Raw genomic sequence first — 23,115 nt, 5'->3', positions numbered from 1 at the left:
TATGTCATTAACTTTTTCAACCCACTTTCTATTACATTTCTTAAAATCCGTGCCGGATCAAATGGTGACGAATTATTATGGACGGAGGGGAGGGAGTAACTTGTAAGTTGAGGCTTGTTGTATGTGCAATATAAATGTTGGTCACGAAGCATGGATTGGGCCTTTTGCATCAGCCTGAATTTGAACGTTTTCTTTTATAGAAAGCATTTATTTTATTTTTATAGAAAGCCTTCAGCTTAGAATGTAATCTGTTTGATCTCAATTTCTGATCCATTACGTGTAAAATGACTTTTTTTTCCTTGTAATTTATACCCACAAATCGCTAACTAGTCCAGCTACATTTGAACTACCCAATAATTATTTTTAATGGATTAATAATTATAAAATTAAAAGGTGTGTCACGATGGCTTATGGTGAATGGATGCTAGTTTCGATCCAAAATCACCCATATCTTGAATCACGATCAAACTGAAGTGTGGTATAACACTAAATAGAATTGCAAAAACATAAGTGCCCGTTGCTGGTATAATTCACTTAGTGATCGTTTAATTCTAATTTTTTAAAAGTAACATTGAATATATGGCGCTGGTTATGCGCTATGTGATTTGACATTTTGTGCGGGTTTTCGTAACCCAATAATTATGATATCTTAGATTGCAATTACTAGCATAGGAAAAGAGATAATATTGTTATTCTATATAATCATATCTCTGCACCAAAGATGATATTGTCCCCAATAGATATCATAAACAAAGTTTTATTGTACGAAAAGCTGGCTAATTGTAGACCATATAAATAAATGCTTGTCTCTGCTAGTTCTGATTCCTCGTAACTTCTCTTTGTTACAAGGGAACCAGAACAGCAGAGAAGTATAAAATTTGGATAAGCGTTGTGTTAAAACATTGGTGTAAATCATGGTTAGTTGCTTGTTCTCTCAACTATATAATGACTAAAGATATACTGAATCTAAAACCCAATCACACATCATTGGAAAAGAATGTCACAAGAAAGCCAATTCATTACCATGTTTATTTCTTCCCATGAAGGTTTACACAAGTCTGTTCATAGAACTCACTGTGTTCTTCCTCTTGGCCAGCCCGTTAACTCGCAGTAGCGGCTTTCCCTCGACAAACGACCTGAAAAGAACGAGCAATCTCTCTGGCTGAGAAAACGGGGCTTCGTGAGAGGCTCCTCGTATCGTTGCAAATGATAGAAAGTCACCATAGACTTGTGTCCACCCACCAACCTAACAAATTGCAAGATTCATCAATAGAAGTTTAGACCATTCCTCAAAAAACAGAAAAAAAGGGTGATTAGTTTGAGTCCTAACCTGTCCACCTTCGAACCAAACACCATAGGCTTCAGTTGTGTTCAAACCCAATTCTTTGGCAAGTCCATTAACCAGTGTTCGGGTTCCGGTGAGAGGGAGAATAGAATCTTGATCACCACTGGAAACCGAAACGAAACCTTGCATCATCAATATATATATATCTGAAAAGGTACAGCAAGCAATGGCTTTACCTGTAGACTAATACTCGAATGCTCGACTTGACAAGTGCGCCCACAACTTGGATAGTCGGTATCTAGAGATCCTGCATATGGTACTGCAGCACTCTGCAACAGAGTAGAGTGAGTTAGAAAGAATGGCTAGGCGGATTTGAGCCTATGCATATGAAAAATGATAAAATTACTCGCTGCAGACGCTCCATCTGGTGGCATTGGGGAGACGGGCATGGAATGCTGTCTGCACGTCTTTTCTGTTTAAGTATACGATCGTCTCATCCTCCACACACACATTCACTTTAGGCTCATCTTGCTACAAGAATGAAAAAATGAATTGAGTTGATAAAAAGCATCTTAACAAGCAATCGAAACAAGGATGAATGATCAATCAATTCACCATTTGATTGAGGCGCAGAGACTGCAGCTGGAGAGAGGAGAGGCAGACGTCGAGGGTGACATCATAGGCGTCTATGAAATGGCTCATCTCAGAGGAGACGAGCGTGATGACACGGAAGCAGACTGGGGTGAGGGCGCCCGAGGCCGCCTGCCTCCTGATCTCGGAGTAGTTGCAAGCAAATGTGAAGTACTGGAATGTGGCATCCGATATTAGGCCGTGTGACCATACATACTAGTTGAAATCCGTTTTGAATTCGAGAAGGGGATTTCCTATCTGCAAAGCAAAACAAGATTATGAATTCTAAATTTCTAATCATTTAGTACTATTTCATCTTTTGTGTGATTTTCTACTCACTGCAATTCCTTTGAGATTGATCTTGGCTTTGGATTGGAGAATGAGATGGGCTAGTTGTGGGACATAATGCCCTGCAAATGCAAATGCAAACAACCAAGATTCTTCATTTGACACCAACCAAAATGCTAAACTTTAATGAAGAAAGTAGTACTACTAATTAAAAGATGGATCATACCACCATAGCTCTCTCCTGATATGTAAAATCCCCTGTGGTTGAATTCAGGGAATCTCTTGAACCAATTCTCGAGGAAAACAAGGTTGTCTCTTGCTGTAATAACTTTCATTAACTATCAAAATAAATGTGGAATCTTATCAAGAATCAAGACCACCTCGTACGGTCGTACCTGTCATGTCATCGTTCACGGATTGGTAGAAAGATTGGTTTGCAGAGTAAGAGAATCCAACTCCAGCAGGTGATTCCAAGTACAACATATTAGCCACTGTCCCAAAAAAGAAGAAGTTAGAGCATCTCCAATGCTGGCGGACGTCAAATAGCCGTCAAATAGCCTTCACACTGCCACATCATCAGCACTACAATTCTCCTGCCACATCAGCTTGCCACATCAACTGGACATCAAATAGCCATCAAATAGCCTTCACACTACCTATCCACATCACTAATAACAATTATATAATTTAATTTACAATTGTATCAACATACATAATTTAATTTACGAGACAAATACGGAAAATTCGAATAATAATATTAAAATTTAAAAAGTACATTACTTTTAAAAAAAAGTACAACAATTTAAAAAAATTACAAAAAGTAAAAAGTACATTAATTTAAAAAAGTAAAACAAAATCACTCATCGCCGCCGTCCTCGTCTCCGTCGTCGCCCAACGCTTCTTCACTGCCGTCGCCGCCGCCTCCGTCGCCACCTACGCCGCGGCTATTCCCGCCGGTGTCCCTCCTCATCGCCTCCAGTTCTTCACGCTGGCTCTGGAGCAATACGCGAAGAAAATCCTTCACCTCGGGGTCCACCGCCGCTTGGAAGTCGGCTAAGGTCTTCACCATTTGAGCGCGCGTTTGTTGGCGCGCGAAGAATTTGAGCTCCTCGGTAGACCTGCCGAGGGGGGATGCCGAATGGACATCCTGGGAACTCGGTGTGCCCCCCCTCGCAACCTGCTGCGCCCGCCTTTGCCCAACCGGGCGAGGTCGGCGACCGAACGACCGAGGAGTCGGGACCTCCTGGGCCGTCTCGGGGAGGTCTGACGAACCACCGCTGCTGCCGCTATAATCTCCGGTATAGTTCAGTCTCTGCCTCTTCGGCCAGCCAGCGTCGACGCCTGCCCGGAATTTCTCCGACTCGTTGAGCACAACGTAGCAGTTCCAGTAGGTGAACTCATAGTACTTCTTATCCGGATCGGGGTAGGCTCTTTCCGCAATCCTCCTGCAGTCTTCCTCTGTTTGGCCACTGGTCTGCATGCGGAGGGCGTTGGCGTACAAACCCGAAAATCGAGAGACGCCAGCCCTGATTCGGTCCCAGCACTTCCGGACCTCCTCCCCGGTGCACGGTCTCCCTTCAGGGCAAAATGCCCTGTAGGCTGCAGCTATCTTCGCCCACAAGTTGACGATCCTCTGGTTGTTTGAAACGAGAGGATCGTCGCAAACACTCACCCACGCCTTGGCAACCGCAACGTTCTCCGCGTCCGCCCACTTCCTCCGGCCCCGGATTTCGGCGCGGGGCTGCGACGACTCGCCGACCTTCTTCGCCTTGCCCTTCTTCTTACCCCGCCCTACTCCCTGGCTTTGAATGAGAGTTTCAGAAACGTCGTTAATATCAAAACCCAAGTCCGCTAAGGAGAAGGTCTCCGAATACTGTGCATCCGTTGGGGTCGATGTGTGCGAAGAACCGGTGGAAAAATCAAAAGTCGGTCGATAGGCGTTGTCCCCCCCGTGCGTCGCCTGCGACTGTGGAATCATATGTTGCGCCGGTGGCATCATCTGCTGCGCCGGTGGCTGCATGCCGGGTGCCCACCCCGGCATCATCTGCATAGGGGGCTGCATGCCGGGTGCCCACCCCGGAATCATCTGCTGCCACGGGTACACGTTGTAGTACCCGCTCATTGGAGGCCAACCACCTCCCCCAGGAGCCGGGGAAGTATGGGACCCTGCCCCGGGAGTCGGGGGCGTCTGAGACCCTACACCGGGAGCCGGGGGAGTCTGAGACCATCCCCCGGGATTAACTGGAGTACCTTCGTAGTTGTTCTCCATTGCTCGTTATTGATCTTGTACAGAAAGTAAGGTAGAGAGAGAGTACTCGTTAAAACAAGTGGTGCGAATGAAAATGAGGTTCAACGCGCGTATATATTGTGTTTTGCGAAAAAAAAAAAAAAATATTTAAATCCGACGCCGGTTTGGCGCCGATCCGGGAGCCACAATGGCGCCCGTGAGGATCGGCGTGGGAACCGGCGTCAGCGCGGGAATCGGCATGGCGACGCCGATTTTGACGCCGATTTCGCCCACGCCGGTTCCAATGGTTCGGCGTCAAACCGGCGTGGGCGAAAAATCGGCGCTCCGGTGGTGACGCCGACCATTGGAGATGCTCTTATAACTAAGAATTTTTTTTTAAAAAAAAGGAGAAAAGGGAAAAAAATTCAACCTTTATTCCAGCTGTAGAGATTTTTGAGCAAAGAATTGCCAGAGGGTTGAAAAGGTCCGTGCTCGCTAAAAGCGGGGAAAATCGGGTTTGTGGGGGAGTTGACACTAAATATTACGTAAATGTACCCATTTTGTTATCTATTCCACAAATGGGAAAAACGCCAACCACATTGGCGTTTTTATTAGTAAATACGCCAACGTCATTGGCGTGTTTTAAGGTAAATACGCCAACGATGATGGCGTTTTATACTTGTGCCGTATTTTGGGTGTATGCTCTCGGATTGTAATTACGATTAAACACGCCAACTTGGTTGGCGTGTATAAATAAAAAAACGCATTTGTAAATGGCGTGTTTTCTTTGTTGAAACGCCGAACATATTGACGTTTTGTAAAAGACGCCAACCGGAGTGGCGTATTTACTTAATCATGAAAAACGCCATTCTGAGTGGCGTGTTTAATCAGACTGATATACCAGGCGTTCCTCCCCCAAATCGCGAAAACCTCACAACACACAGCCTTCGCGATTTCTCCAGCTGCGCGCCTTCTCTCCGTGATTTCGGCCTACATTCATCAATCGGTGCTATTCTCCCCCAAATTCATCTATTTTATTCGGTTAGTATGCTTACCTTTTACATAATTATAGTAATTGGTGGATAGCTAGGGTTTGTAATGGGTTGTGAATTGAGTAGAAATATTATGCATTTTGGATTGGTTGAATGATATTATTGTTGATTATTATGTTGGATTGTGTTGGGTTTAAGTTAATTTGTGTATAAATTTGATTATAAGCCTAAACCCTAGGGTTTTTATAGCTAAAAAATTGGGCAAATTGTTTTGATTTATGTGGGTTTTGGTTGATTAGTTTAGATTGTTAAATTTGTTTAGGTTAGGCAAAATTGAAATTGGTAGGTTGGGCGAATTGTTAATTGAAATTGTTAATTTTGTGTAGGTGAATTGGTTTATGATTTTGAATGTGCAATGTTGTGTAACTTGCTTATTTGATGTTGGTGTTCAATTTTGTGATATTGGATTAAATTGTATCTAATTATTGAAATGGTTTATGGTTGGTTATTGTTGAATTTGGTTTATGAAATTGGATTAAATGTTATGGTTGGTTATTGTTGAATTTGAATTATGTAGGTAAATTATGGCATCATCTTCAACCTCTCGTCGTCGGCTTGCATGTGGTCCTGCGGATCCATCTGTATTATATTTTCAGAGACAACACGTCTCTAACAACATATGGGCAGGAGTTCCATCCGAAGATGTACGCTGCCGACGATTTGAAGGAAAAATTTGGGATGTTCCCATCCAGCAACATGTCTTGACAATAGTGGACCAGATGGGGTTTGGGGGTATGTTAAGGTGTGGTAAACCAAAAGAAATTGACCACCATCTTATCACAGCTCTGATTGAACGTTGGAGGCCAGAGACTCACACGTTTCACTTTCCAGTCGGTGAAGCGACTGTGACACTGGAAGACGTGGAGGTCTTATGGGGCCTGAAAGTTGATGGAGAGGCTCTGACAACTTACATCCCCCCGACGGACGCGGGATATTGGACGGACAGGTGTATGGATTTTCTAGGATTCATACCGGAAGCATCCGAGTTGAAGGAAATGGCTTTTAAGCAGACGAGCTTATCGCGCCAATTGAGGATTGAGCTGTCTAATGACCACGAACACTACATATATGCTCAGCGGGCTCGTATCTATTGTCTGCTATTACTTGGTGGTCTGATGATCCCCAACGCCACCGGAAATAAAATTCCGTTCTTCTACCTACACTTTTTCATGGATATAGAACGGTGTTCTACATATAGCTGGGGTGGGGCGACGCTTGCTTGCTTGTACCACAATTTGTGTGAAGCGGCCGTTGGTCAGAGGACGGATGTAGGGGGAGCCTTAACTCTATTACAACTTTGGGCTTGGGAGAGAATCCCAAATATTAGACCGAGGATGCTAGATCCCGTGCATACAGACTATCTACCATGTGCAAGCGCGTAAGTTGTTCATTAATTGCGTTTTTAAACTTAATGTTCATCAATTTTCGTGTTCTTCGCTCATAATTTAAATTTTTTAGATGGAATGGCCCGGCGTCATATGTAAAAGCACCCGGACATTGTGTTGAAAATTTCCGAGATCAGTTCTCCATGATGCATCCTAATCAGGTACTTCATATATTTATAAAATGTTTTTGGTTTTTTGTTTTTTGTTTTTATGGAAATTATTTTGAAAAATTTGTATCACATGTAGTTTATTTGGAGGCCTTATCTCCACCGGGAGTTGCCGGAAAGTTGTGATGCCGGTCGTCCTATATGGATGTCGATCACAACGCTTATTTGTTGGAATCTGGCTGAGCCACACCTGCCACACCGAGTGTTGCGCCAATTCGGGATTGTCCAACCGTATATCCCGGATCTCCCCCGGTTCCACGGTTCTGATTTTTTGAAACAGGATCGCCGTGGAAAAGCTGGTCGGAATTGGGTTCAATGGCACGCCAATTATATACAGGAGTGGGACAACAGACACTTTACGATATGGACTGATCTGGAGGACAGTACTGAGCCTGTTGCAACGGAAGAATATATGAATTGGTTTCGCCAGATCACTGTGGTGTATTTAACCAAACCCGGCGTGCATGCTGAAGAGGGATTCCACGAAACCGCATCTTCTCATAACTTTACGGTACATTATTCATACTTAACTAAACCCTGATTACTTATTCAAATTCATATTATGATATGTACTTAACTTTGAAAAATTGTAGGTGGAGACGCTTCACAAAATACGTCACTATCTAAGTGGTCGAGCTGCGACAGGACATTTCTGTCCGGATATGGAAACCATTTCGAGGATGGTTGAAGAAGGACTGCAGATATCCGGGGAGCCTCAGCTGATGGACTACCCTCCTTCGCAGCGCTCTGCAATGGACGTGGACGTACCCATAAGGCAAAAGGCAAAACGACGAACCAAGCAGAAAACCGTCCGCGGAGAGTCGTCATCTCAGTTCGTACACGACTCCGATGATGATTTTGAGGACCCACCTCCACCGAGCTCTGCACTTCGAGGCCGTCATTCTATTAGCCATACCGGTGGTACCGGAGAAGATATTGGCCTCAGTGATGTCCCCGCTTCTCCACCGCGGTCGTCTGTGCAGGAGGATCTTGAGAACGCTGTTGTTCAAGATACTCCTCCCTCAAGGATCCCTAGATCTACATCTACTATTGGGAAGGGGATACGGCGTCTGTTTATGCGGAAACGTCGTGACGATTGAACTAATTTGAACTCTTGATATTACTGTAATTTGATATTGATGTTTTTTCATTTGATTTGAACTCATTGATTTTAAGTCTTTATGATTAAGTATTTGGATGTCTGAATTATTATTTCCTAGTAGAAATGAAAATGAAAACAGGCAAATAAAGAGATATTGGCGTTTTTGTGAATGTAAGTCTTTGTGAAAAACGCCAATGCTATTGGCGTTTTTAAGTTAGTTTATATTTTTGCCCGTTTTGTCTACGACGAATGCGGACATTCTGAACAAACACGCCATTCCCGTTGGCGTTTTTATTAAGACGCCATTCCCGTTGGCGTGTTATTTAAAAACGCCATTCCCGTTGGCGTTTTTAAGTGAGTGTGCACGGAACGAGCCAGGCGGCCGAGGTGCCGAGCAGGGGGCCGAGGTGCCGAGCAGGGTGCCGAGATGCCGAGCCAGCGGCCGAGGTGCCGAGCAGGCGGCCGAGGTGCCGAGCAGGCGGCTGAGGCGTTTTTAATAAGACGCCATTGCCGTTGGCGTGTTATTTAAAAACGCCAACGGCATTGGCGTTTTTAAGTTAGTTTTTTCGTTGCTCGTTTTTTCTACGCCGAAAGCGGACATTCTGAACAAACACGCCAGTCGCGTTGGCGTGTTTCAGTAATAACACGCCATTCACGTTGGCGTTTTAAAGTGAAAAGACGCCAATTAAGTAGGCGTCTCTTCAAACACGCCACTCACATCGGCGTGTCCTATAAAAAAACGCTCCCACAGCTAAGAGTTTTTAATCATTTCATCATTATTCAATATATAAGTACATACAAATATTACCCTATACATTAGTCCAAATCTTGCTAAATACAGAAATCCAATATTACACAATGCATACGTTCAATTGTCTCGCCTTTTCCGCGTAAAAAAGCTACGGATCCCCTTCCCGATTCTGGCGGTTGAGAGTCTAGACGGAGGAGTCTCTCGCACAACGACATTCTCTAAATCAACCCCAAAATATTCGTCTCGCACAGAAGACCGAGGTGGAGAATGTGGGACATCACTGAGACCGATGTGTTCGCCTGTACCACCAGTGTGGCTGACAGAGTGACGACCTCGAACTGCAGATCTTGGTGGAGGTGGAGGCATAAAATCGTGATCGACATCATCAGTGTGACTGACAGAATGACGACCTCGAACTGCATATCTTGGTGGAGGTGGAGGCAAAGAATCGTCAGCGGCATCATCTATCAACTGATTATCCATCCTTGGTGGAGGTGGATGCAAAAAATCGTCAGCGGCATCATCTACCAACTGAGTATCCATCCTTGAATGAGCATTCGGGCAGTTGCGCCTGTCGTGACCTGGTTGACGGCAATGTTTACATCGGCGTCGGGCTCGTGGCTGGTCAGCTTCACGGACATCCATCTGATTAGGAATCCTAGTAGTACGGTATCGACCGCGACTTTTAGGCATTAACTGAGCTCGTGAACATTGCAAAGTCCATTCAGGCACGGCCCAATAATCTTGGTGTCTGGGTGGATTGAACACCGTAGAATATTGGTGTACCCAAACACTTGTGCGGTATACGGGATCAACAAGCGACAGCATGTTGTCGTTTCTAAAACGCGCAACTGCCGCTGCATGTGAACATGGAAGTCTCCACATCTGCCACTTTTGACATTTGCAGTGCGAGTCCAAGTACTTTACCTTCCACTTATTAGCGCACTTTCCACCAATTCGACGCTTTGTTCGAACCACATAATGCCCTGCAATTGTGTTGGGTGCTCTCACATTATGCAATTGACCTTTTGCATCATTTTTGCACACCTTTTCATGCGCCCACGGGGTAAGTGGTGTGGCACACTGTGTTGATGCAATTGACCGGTCATTGAACCATTCTATTGTCCTCCAGAACATCATATCAATGCAAGCTTTAATTGGGAGTTGTCTTGCGCCTCTCAACACATTGTTGTAAGATTCCACCATATTAGTGGAAACCTCACCCCATCTTTTGTGTTTGTCATACGCCAGATTCCATTTTTCTAACTCCACGGCATCAAGGTACTGCAAAGCCTCGTTGTTGACGTTTCGAAGTAAACGACGTCTGATCTTAAACTTGCGCTTCTTGGTAGCAATACCAATTTTCCAAACAAGTCTTTTGACCATGATACCTTTGTGATTCTGCAAAACATTCTTTCTAACATGTACCAAGCAAAATCTGTGATGACCCACATTGGGTTCTTCTTTCCATATGGGAGAATTCATTGCATCTATGATTCCCACATGCCTATCAGATATGACACATATTTCATGCTTTGCTACATGAAGTCTAATGCGTTCCATAAACCAATTCCAACTTTCTTTGGTTTCCTCATCAACAATGGCATATGCAACAGGCAAACATTTCTTATTAGCATCAAATCCAACGGCAATAAGAATTTTACCTCGACATCGTCCACGTAGATGAGTTCCATCAACCGTTAAAACTGGTTTGCATAGTTGAAAAGCCTCCACAGCTGGTCCAAAAGCCCAGAATACGTACTTGAATACCTTGTTCATACCATTGCTTAATATGTCATCGTGCATCCATTCCACAATTGTGCCAGGATTTTGTCTTTGCACTTCATTCAAATAAGCTGGTAAAACTTTGAACGACCACTCCCATCCACCGTATACAAGCTCAATCGCTGTCCTCCGAGCATACCATGCTTTCTTGTAACTAACTTTGACATGAAATCTATTTTCAATATCCGCCACAATTGCTTTTACCTTGTAGCAAGGATCGTTTTCTATCTGATGGCGAACACTCAACGCTATCATACCCGACGAAAGATTAGCGTGACCATTATAGTTACGATCCCCCATGCAAGTATGAGCAGTGCTGAACACTCTAATTTGCCAGTGTTCATCATGCTTCCTCAGTGTTGCTCGGCACTCCCACAAACATGGCGGTAAGGACTTATCTTTCGGATTTCCCTGTGGCCACTTACAAACTGCATGCCATCTCTTTCCTTTACTTTCAACAACTGTATATTGTCGGATTTTTTCCAAATGCCAATGAGTCACAGCTGCCTTCAATTCCAACTTCGTTCTAAATTTAGTATGCAAACCGACATTGGTAGGATCCTTTTCACTCCAATAATGCACACTGGGATCATCACGCTCAAAGTTTTTGGGATCAAAACTATCATATGGACCTGGTAAGGTGCGAAAGTAGTTGATTCCAGGCTGTGGGAACTGTGGAACTACTCTTCCTCCAACTGCCCTTCCACCAACTGATGTTTCTCCAACTGCTGTTTCTCCAAGTGGAATGGATGGTCTTGAAGCAACAAATTGTTCATCATCCGACGGATCACCATCTGAGTCTGTACTAACCGTGTCGGAATCTTCAGAATTATAAGGTGATTGTGGATCAAGAAAGTCGGCTTTATCAGGACCTATTATGTCCTCCACCACATCACAATTGTCACGATCCCCTAAATGCACGCCTCCAGCTTCAAAATCTTGTGTTGCAGCTAAATATGGTTCTTCGGCTCTCGTAGACGTACCAACATCAAAATCTTGTGTTGCAGCAAAATATGGTTCTTGGGCTCTCGTTGACGTACCAGCATCATAACTTATGACATGATGACTATGATGTTGAGTAATTGCCGAATACTCAACATATAATTCAATTACACCTCCAATAACCATACTCTCACTAAACATTAGTTGCATGCATACTTCTTCTAGTTGAACACCTATAAACGTGACTCCGGATCCAAAGCATATAGTACGTTTCCATATTATTTGAATATTGTTTTCATATATGCTTATCCCCATCCTTTCACAAATTTTTTCCACAAGGTCATCGTACGAAATTGTTTCATCCAACATAATGAATCCTTTAGCAAAAGGAGGATCATACGAAATAACTGCTCCGGGAATTATCTTTCCACCCCAATATAAATTGACACACCACGTCATACTATCTGCAATAATGTAAAACACAAATAAATATGTATTATTTTTACATTCATCATTATGTAGAGTCAGCCAAAAAATTGACAAAATAATTCTATTAAATACACTACAATATGTATTATCATAACAATCCATAAAATATACTATAACATATAATAGCATAACAATTGGTCAAAATATTTCCATTAAAATATATACTATCATAATAATCCATCAAAATATTAGTGTACCCATAATAATTGGTCAAACTATTATATTAATTACACTACAATATATATTATCACAACAATCAATCAAATATTGGAAGACTAATGTTTAGAAGAATGGGTCTAAAATTTGATATACTAACCGATTAGAAGGACTAATGGTTGAAAGAATTAGCCAAATTCAAAATATCCACGCTTAAATCCACCACCGGGTCGACCCGAGCGAAAGGTTTTTATGTGTTTGGGAAGGGTTTTCGCGTTTTGGGGAGGGAAAGTGTTTATGGTCGCGATGTTGGGGGAGATCTGATAAGGATATGGTTCAACAGAAACACGCCGCTCAAATTGGCGTTTTTAAGCATAACACGCCAACCTCAGTGGCGTTTTTATTAATTAAACACGCCAACTACATTGGCGTTTTACCTGGTATACACGCCAACTTCATTGGCGTTTTTTCCCGTCGCTGTATTTGGCGAAAATACACCTCCAATACGACGCGAAGATAAACGCCAATGAGGTTGGCGTTTTTACTAATAGAAACGCCAATGTGGTTAGTTTTTCCCATTTTTGGAATAGATAACAAAATGGGTACATTTACGTAATCTTTAGTGTAAAGTGCCCCATAAACCCGATTTTCCCCTAAAAGCGCCGGCTCCGATGGAAGAGCAGCCCGGCCCCGCACCGTTTCATTTCCGATTAATTTCTTCTCATTCAAAAATTCATCTTTATATGATTCGCATACCTCCATTCAACCACAGGACTAGAGGCTTTGAAGCGGCCTCGCTTTCTGCTTCCACAAAGTAGTAAAAATAGAGTCTTTGTTGCTGTTCGTCGACGCTAATGTAGCCGGAATATTGGCGGAAATTGACCGCCGGTTGGCCGGGAAAACTTGCTATTTTATCGGCTTCTTTCTGGGATGCAGATGCAGCAGCTATCACTACTAACGCGCATACTATTGTTATTACCAAGATTGAGTAGTGGTGAGATGCTGCCACCGTCACCCCCTCTTTCTCTTTCACTGTATGTGTTGAGAAAATCGGATTTGGGGCACTCTATCACATCAATAATAAAAATATGCCCACACTCATAATTGTTCCATATATGAGAAAAACGCTAACCGAGTTGGTGTTTTATTAAGTGAAAACACCAACCGTGACAGCATTTTACAGTTAGTTTGTGAATTTTAAAAAATACGGTACTTATTTATACGGTACATATATGGAACAATCAACAAAGTGAGTACATTTTTGTTATTATAGTGGTATACTTCCCCATAGATATGATTTTCTCATATGTGTTTGGTGTTTTGAAAGAGAGTGGGATCTAGCTAGTTATAGATATGTTGGTTTAATTTCAAGCTACTTCTTGACCATACCCTTAGAGCATCCACCATAAGGTGGACACTTCTAATAACCCCGCCATTTTTTTTGTTCACGGCCACTTCGTATTTATCCGCGTCCACAAAAAAAAGTGTCCGCAGCAATAATAGACACTTTTTTTAGCCACTTTTCACTTCAATTTTTTATTTTTATATTTTAATTCAATTATAATTAAAACTATCGGACTACACATAATTAGAAAAAGGCTATAATTAAATAAATTAAAATTGAACACTAAATTTTTCGTCGTATTAAAGTAATGGAAAAATTATACAACGAAAATTTAATCTATAGAAAATCACACATGTTCTTCACACTGCGCCCCCTCCCCTACATGCCCATACCTCTTCAATCAAATCGGCCTGGAGTGTGGCATGTGCTGTGCTCCTGCGCATATCAGTGAAACGTTGAAGCAAATATTCATTACTACGTGGTACACCCATCTGTATCGGCACGGAGGCAACACCGTGACTTGAACTTGCACCATCTTCCGGTGCCCAGCGCTATGCAGCAAATCCTTCATCTTTTATTATAATATTGTGCAATATGATACATGTTAACATAATATTCGCGACATCATCTTCGTGCCAAACTCGTGTCGGGCACCGTATAATGGCCCATCGCGCTTGGAGCACACAAAAGCTCGCTCAACATCCTTCCTAGCAGCCTCTTGTTTTCGCGCAAAATATTGTTTCTTCGGTCCAACCGGTTGGCGAACTGTCTTGATGAATACGGGACAACGAGGGTATATCCCATCTGCCAAATAGTATCCCCTGTGGTACTGCGTTCTGTTGGCTACGAAGTTGATTTCTGGACCCTCCCCCTGGCACTCATCATTGAAGAGAGGCGATGACTGCAGAATGTTGATGTCGTTGTTCGAACCTGCAACACCGAAATACGCATGACATATCCGCAAACGGTAGTCAGCAACGGCTTCCAGAATCATCGATGGACCTTTGCTTTTGAAACCAGTAGTGAACTGGCCTTTCCACGCCACCGAGCAGTTTTTCCACTCCCAATGCATGCAATCGATACTTCCTAACATCCCTGGGAAACCGTGCACCGAACCGTGCATATCTAGCAGTCTCTGGCACTCATCAGAGGTTGGCTTTCATAGGAATTCCGGACCAAATATTTCCTGGATCCCCTTACAAAACTGCCTGAGGACCGTTAGGCTAGTCGTCTCACCCATCTATAGGTATTCGTCGAACATATCAGTCGGTCCGGCATATGCAAGCTGCCAAATTGCAGCGGTGCATTTATGAAAAGTAGACAGCCCGATCCGGCCAGTGCAATCACTCCGGAGGGTGAAGCACCTTTACCGCTCGCCAAATTCGTCGCTATATGGGTGAAGAGCCGTTGCGACATTCTGAAACGCCGACGGAAAATCTCGGGTGGGTAACGGGGGTTATCCACAAAATAGTCTGCCATTAAACGCTGGTGCGCTCCGCTATGGTCTCGTTGGATGGTCCGACGATGAGTAATCGCACGAGGTAGTGCTGCCTTCTCCAATTCTGTCGCCCGCGCCGCATCCTCCTCGTCGGCTTCCCTCTGCACCTCTTGAATCAGAGAATTCCACGCGTCATTCCACAAATCGTCCATTTTTAATACCAATGGAATCCACAAATTTTAGTGAGAGAAAGTATGAATAAAGAGTTGGAATTGTGTGAAAATATTGAGGGAAATGGGGTGTATTTATAGGTAAATTAAATAAATTTTTAAAAAAGCAAAAAAAAAATTGTCCGCCCCCTACCGGCGCGCCGCTCACCGCCGCGCTATAGGCCGCGCGCCTGTCGGCGCGTCCTCGGCGCCTAGTCGCCGATCTCCTTCCGCCCCAAAAAAAGCGTCCGCACCGGGGCGGACACTTCTCCCGCTATAGTTAGCCGCGGCGGCGGTGGTTCCGGGGCGGCCGGCGCGCCGCCCCTATAGTGGATGCTCTTAGTTTCTTCGTTTTTTAAAAGTAGAAACTCTTTTCTTTTTTATTCGTCTCTTATAAATAAAAAGTTTCTATTTTAAGGGAAAAAATTTCTCTCTAAAGATGAAAATACATTTTCAACTAATACACTTTTTTTTTCTAACTCTCTTATTTTATCAATTTTATATTAAAACTCGTTTAGTTTTAAAAGTTTTTTATTTTAGGTAGTTTTTAATATCCTAAATAAAATAGTAGCAAAATATAATCTAGGATTAAATTGTGAATTTATTTAGGAAGAAGAAGGAATTGACTATGACTAATTATCACATGACCATTCATTTAGAATTAAATCAATCTTATAAATCAAACATAATACATATAATCTTGCAAACTGAATGCTCATTAGAAAAGTCTCAAACTTAATACATTTAATCTTGCAAACTAAATAGTCGTTAGAAAAGTCTTTTGAGGGAGTAATTTAATTAAGCATTTTCAAAGTGTGTGCTTTAGCGTAGATATCTAGGTCTTCTCTAATCAAGGACCATTTTTAATTAAAACTACCAATTAAAGATTATCATAGTAGTAAAGTGGAGTAGTACTTTTTGGCGTGTTGCAGGGGGTTTTTGAATTGGGGATTTGATTTGATTAAAAGTTAAGACAGACATAGGTTGGCCCACAAGTTGTGAATCTGCTTCGGAGTTTTGTATGCAAGGCAGCCCTTTTTCTTTAATTTTAAAAAAAGGGAACATCATTTTTTGTCCATGAACTTTTTCAAATTATCATTTTAGGTCCGTGAACTTTGAAAATATCATTTTAGGTTCATGAACTTTGAGTTAATATTATTTGAGGTACTTTTTACTATTTTTAAGTTTTTTAGACGAAAATACCCTCAATACCTTAAAGTGTATTTATTTTTAATAAATTTATCATATACTCATAATTTTTTATAAATATCTTTACAATATATTTTTGACAAATTTTCTAAATATAATTTGACCTTAAATATTATCACTTAATTTTGTGACATGCAAGTAAAATTGCTTCTTCAATTTTTTATATTAATTTTTTTAAAATTGAATAAAGAACTTTTCTTTAATAATAAAAAATTGAATAAAGATTTTTTCTTGCATGTCACAAAATTAAATGATAATATTGAAGATCAAATTATATTTAGAAAATTTTTCAAAAATATATTGTAAAGATATTTATAAAAAGATCTTTATTTAATTTTTTATTATTAAAGAAAGTTCTTTATTCAATTTTTTAAAAAAATTAATATAAAAAATTGAAGAAGCAATTTTACTTGCATGTCACAAAATTAAGTGATAATATTTAAGGTCAAATTATATTTAGAAAAATTGTCAAAAATATATTGTAAAGATATTTATAAAAAATTATGAGTATATGATAAATTTATTAAAAATATATACACTTTAAGATATTGATGGTATTTTTGTCCAAAAAAACTTGGAAATAGTAAAAAGTACCTTAATTGATACTAACTCAAAGTTCACGGACCTAAAACGATATTTTTAAAGTTCACAGATCTAAAATGATACTTTGCCAAAGTTCGTGGATCAAAAATGATGTTTCCTCCTTTTAAAATTTTTGTATTGTAGCAGGGCAAATAATTGAGCGGCGTGTATGTCTTCTTTCTAGTTATTAGACACACGTGACACTCAGAATTAGTGGGAAATAAATTGGTTTTGGCTTCATCGACGGTATTTCTAATCTTCACGATTTAATTTCACGCAAATTTACTCTGAAACGTAAATTTCAATTGAAGAAATGTGTCGGAAAAATAGTAATGCTTGGGGTCACAGTTATATGTGGTATTCCTAGTTTTTTTTAAGACCATCCACAATAGGCGCCCAGCGACCGCCCAGCCGAGCGCCGGCGCTGGGCGGTTCGCTGGGCGGTCTATTGCAGCCGCCCAGCGGCTGAGTGGAGAGAGAAACCGCGCAGCGCTGGGCGGTCGGCTGGGCGGTCCGTTCGGCGCTATTGCAGCGCCCGGATCGCCCAGCGCACCGCCTAGCGCGAAAAAATAATTTTTTTTATTCGAAACACTATATATACGCGTTTTGTTCGTCATTTTCATTCGCACGACTTGTTTTAACGAGTACTCTCTCTATCTTAATTTCTGTTCAAGATCAACAACGCAAAATGAGTAATGCTGGTGGTAGTAGTGGTGGTAGCGGAGGGGATGCTGAGGAGTACGAACGTCGAATGGCCGAGGCGTTGGACGCCTATACGACCAAGGCGATAAACCAATGGATGGAAAGGGCCTTGCAGCCGGCGATACTTCGACCTCCCCCAGTGGTCCACCGCCGCAGTGTGATTGATCGGGATCACGTAGCTGCACATCAGCGCCTATACGAAGACTACTTCGCACAGGAGCCTCGGTTCAACGCCAACCTTTTCAGGCGTCGTTTTAGGATGACCAGGAACCTGTTTATGCGTATTGTCAACGCTTTGGAGTCTCGATATTTGTATTTCCGCTTCAGACACGATGCGTCTGGCAGACCCGGCCACACACCTATTCAAAAGTGCACTGCGGCAATCCGGCAGTTGGCCTACGGAGGCGCGACAGACATGTGGGACGAGTATCTCCACATCGGTGAGACGACTGCCTTGCAATGTCTGAAGAATTTCTGTCTGGGAGTGATAGAAGTATTCGGTGATCAGTATCTGCGAAAGCCTACCCCCGAAGACTGCCAAGATCTGTTGTGGATGCACGGGAGTCAGCATGGGTTCCCGGGTATGTTAGGCAGCATAGATTGTATGCATTGGGACTGGAAAAACTGTCCCGCAGCCTGGAAGGGGTTCTACACGTCCGGCTACAAGGGAAAGAATCCCACGATGATCCTGGAGGCCGTAGCTGATTACCGGCTTTGGATTTGGCACGCGTATTTTGGGATAGCTGTTTCGAACAACGACCTCAACGTCCTCAACTCGTCGCCACTTTTCAACGAGCAGTGTCAGGGCGTCGGTCCGGCCATCAGTTTTGTCGCAAACGGCAACCAACATGATATGGGCTACTACTTGGCGGATGGGATATACCCTAGGTGGCCCGTCTTTGTGAAGACGATCTGATGCCCAGGAGATGCGAATAAGGCCTACTTTGCGGCACGGCAGGAGTCGTCGCGCAAGGACGTGGAGCGCGCATTTGGTGTGCTCCAGTCTCGATGGGCGGCAATTAAGGGTCCAACGCGTTTGTGGGATGTCCAATGCATTGCTGATATCATGTACGCATGTATTATCATGCACAACATGATTGTCGAAGATGAAGGTGGCGAACTGACCAATTGGGTCATCGACGATAATGAAGCCGGTCCAAGCCACGGCGTGGCCGCCCCCAACGTACGGAGTGGGGTACCTCACGATGAAGCCGGCCTCTTACAAGCACACGCCGACATGCGCCAAACGGCGGCTCATATTCGACTCCAAAAGGATTTAATTGAAGAGTTATGGGCACGGAGGATTGACCGCCATTAGTTTTTTTTAATTATGTAATTTTTTTTAAATAATGTACTTTTTATATTTTATTAATATTAGTGAATTTTCTCGTTTTTGTGTCGTAAATTTAATTCCGTATATTGTGTGATTTTTAATTATTTCATTTTGTATATATTTGTTAATAATGATGTGGATAGTATGTGGCTGGGTTATGGCTGGGCTATTGCTGAGCTATTTGCTTGTTTTAAATTAAAATAAATACATAGTTCACCAAAATAAATCATCCCAAACCAAAAAACGATTCAAACAAAGTACATGTTATGCCTTGAATCTGTATAGCTTGCCGCTAGCCAAACGGAGACGAGCCGTATATATAGATTTTTTTAATAAAAAATTGGGACGTCCGCTGAAACCGACGGACGACCTCTTATCCGTAGCTGACGTCTGCGTCCGCCGTTTTTGACGCAATAGCGGACGTCCGCTATTGCGGATGCTCTTAATTAAGACTGAACTATGTGCATATTATTATTATGTTTAGAGTGAACGTCAAATTTAGTTTATGAAAGGTCCTTGAATTAGAAAAAATATACTCTTATCATCTAACATTTTTAATTTCTATTTTTACCATTGAATCTTAAAATTGGCATAAAGGGTTTTCTTTCGTTTTCTTTTATTTCTCCTCTATTTTCTTTCTTTCACAACTTTTCTTTTTTCCCTCTTCCTTTCTCCTCCTTTTTTTCATATTAATATTACTATTTGAATAACAATTAATTGTTTACAATATTGTTTTGGGTTGAACAATATGATTTAAATACAACACCACTGACTGCTTTTCTTATGTAGGAAAAACTTTTTGGACTAACAATGCAACCTTTTATATAGGTAGCCAAAATATTTCTAGGTCGTGACAATATTTTTCTTCTACAAGGAATTGACTGGGTCACCTACTATGATAACATGTTCCACTACTCGGCCTATAATGCAGAAGTCTTAGACTTATTTATTTTATAATGTTTTTACACATAAAATAAACCATCTATTAATGTAATTTAATCTCATTAGGGTCATTAGGGTTAGAAGTGGATCAATGATTTCTCTTATATATATATATATAGGGATGTATTCATTTCCTTTTTGCATATTTCCTCCTTTTTCCTTCTTGATCTCAGCCCCACGATTTTGTCATCCGACGGTTAGATTGATGTCACGTGTCATTTAATAATGCAGATTTTCAGTTGAATAATGCACACCGACTAATAATGCACCATTATAGCGTAATAATGCAGATTTTCAGTTGAATAATGCACAACGACTAATAATGCATCATTATAGTGTAATAATGCAGATCATCTGGACCGTTAATGAATGAGATCTAACGGCCCATATTAAGAAGAATAAAGGATCTAAGGGATGAATAGGAGAATAACACTCCCCTATATATATATATATATATATATATATATATATATATATATATATATATATATATATATATTTGAGTAACTACACAAATACATGTACACTTGAAAGGATTTTTAGAATACAAACTCCAGCAGATGCAACAACACATGCGATACTTCAGCCACTTGCACCGGCGTCGCCTGGTATCTCATGCCGGTGACACTTCTTCTTCTTCTTCTTCTTCCTATTCTTTTATTTTCTCTTTTTCCTCTTGAGTTATAGGAATCATGCCGAATTGATTATGATCACTATGTGTTTATGTGTAACAAAATATTTGGCTTTCATTTATGAATTATTTGTCCTAATACGAAACAACCATGGGGCTCTAGTGGGAAAAAGTGATTTTAAATCGTGAACTAACTTACAAGCCATGTCCAAAATAAAGTTGGAATTAATATGAAGAGAAGCTAACAAGCCAAGCCCAAAAGTAAAGCCAGTGAGAAGAAATCATAGGCGATATCTCTACATAGAAAATGCGACGCCTTAGGAACCTGAGTTAAGAATGGAGGCCGATGGCAGGCATTACCGGTCCCGACGCTCGGCGGTGGGATCATCTAGCCCTACCTAGATCGGCCGCTGATGAAGACGACCCATAGCACTCTGTCTTACATTCACATTCGCATCCTACCGTTCAAGCGTTTCTTCTAGGTGATAGATCATGCATTTTATAAACTCCGCACTTTTCTCCAGCTCACCTATATCTTTGACCCTATCACTCATCATCACGTCCACAATTGGCACAACAGCAATCTACACGCGACTGACAAAATATTTTTCGTACCTTCGAAGGGGTGAGAATTCGGTTCATTCATCAATGCGAAGTTGGGCAAGAAAAGTGTAACAACAAAAACGACAAAAATGGGACAACTTTCCATAGAAATAAAGGACGGGAAGATTTAGCTTGAGTTACATAAGAAAAGCAGTCACTTTCGATGAGATACTTCAGCCACTTGCATCGGCGCCGCCTGGTGTCTCATGCCGGTGAAACTTCTTCTTTTTTTTCTCTCGAGTTGTAGGAGTCATGCTGAATTGATTATGATCACTATGTGTTTGTGTGTAACAAAATTTTGCGGCTTTTCTTTTATGAATTATCTGTCCTAATACGAAACAACCATGGAGTTATAACGGGAAAAAAGTGATTTTAAATCGTGAACTTGCTTACAAACCATGTCCAAAATAAAGTTGGAATTAATATGAAAAGAAGCTTACAAGCCAAGCCCAAAACTAAAGCCTGGTGAGAAGAAATCATATCTGATATCTCTACAGAGAAAATATGACGCCGTAGGAGCCTGAGTTAAGAATGGGGGCCGATGGCAGGCATTACCGGTGCCCGGCGCTCGGCGGTGGGATCATCTAGCCCCACCTAGATCGGTCGCTGATGAAAATGACTCGTAGCACTCTGGCTTACGTTCACATTCGCATCCTACCATTCAAGCATTTCTTCTAGGCGATAGATCATACGTCTTATAAACTCCGCACTTTTCTTCAGCTCACCTATGTCTTTGACCCTATCACTCATCATCACGTCCACAAATTGGCACAACAGCATTCCACACGCGGCCGACAAAATATTTTTCGTAACATCGAAGGGGCGAGAATTCGGTACATTCATCAATTCGAAGTTGGGCAAGAAAAGTGTAACAACAAAAACGACAAAAATGGGACAACTTTCCATAGAAAAAAAGGAGTGGAAGATTTAACTTGAGGACCACTTTCAAATAGAAAAGAAAACGACACAAGGAAGCTGACCTTATCGATTTTCAGCCGGGGGAACTAGATGATAGTGTCGAAATTTCATCCTCCCCTCACAAGCAAGTAGACCCTTTTGTTTTTTGAGTTGGAGGAACTGGTTGGTTGAGTTTGGACTTCATTCTCATCTCAAAATCTACATGACTTTCTCAATTTTGAGTCGAAGGAACTGGTTGGTCGAGTATGGACTTCGTCCTCCTCTCAAAACCATGCTGACCCTTCTGGATTTTGAGTTGGAGGAACTGGATAGTCGAATTTGGAATTCGTCCTCCTCTCTAAACCATCTTGACCTTCTGGATTTTGAGTCTGAGGGACATGATAGTCAGAACTAGGGTACATCTACTAGGGTTTGCGTACTAAAAGTAGTTAAGAGCGTACATGTACTTGTATAATCACTCAAACGCGTGTATTCAATAAACCATAGATCCACTTCTAACCCTAATTTGAGATTAAACCATTAATATAATGGTTTATTTAATGATATTTCATGCATTAAATAAACAAGTCAAAGGCTAGATAGACTTTGACTACCTATTAGGTGATTTGACTAGTTCCTCGCATAAGAAATGAATATTTTTCACAGCCTAGATAGACTTTGACTACTTATCGTGAAAGATTGCAATGTCAGTCCAATAATATTTTCTTACTTAAAGAAAACTAACGACAGTGGTATGGTATAGCACTGAATGGATCAAAGTGAAAACATATATTTACTGAAATATATAATCTCAAAAGTTTAGTAGGAGTATTTCTTAATCATTGTTTATAATATTGTATATATGTTATTTAATGGTACGCTACTTTGATTTATCAATATATGTGGATTTTTGGTAATCCGGAGACATAATATCTTGGGTAATCTAATTAAATTGCTAGCATGTA

The 23,115-nt window shown here is 41.5% G+C and overlaps 1 pseudogene; it reads right to left on the bottom strand.

Annotated features, from left to right (window-relative positions):
• Positions 1-943: 943 nt before the first annotated feature.
• On the bottom strand, positions 944-22,572 carry LOC121800974 (annotated as a pseudogene).
• Between the last annotated feature and the right edge of the window lie 543 nt (positions 22,573-23,115).

The sequence above is a fragment of the Salvia splendens genome, chromosome 4, assembly GCF_004379255.2.
Source record: "Salvia splendens isolate huo1 chromosome 4, SspV2, whole genome shotgun sequence".
Lineage (NCBI taxonomy): Eukaryota > Viridiplantae > Streptophyta > Magnoliopsida > Lamiales > Lamiaceae > Salvia > Salvia splendens.
This window is presented reverse-complemented; position numbering and strand designations above follow the sequence as displayed.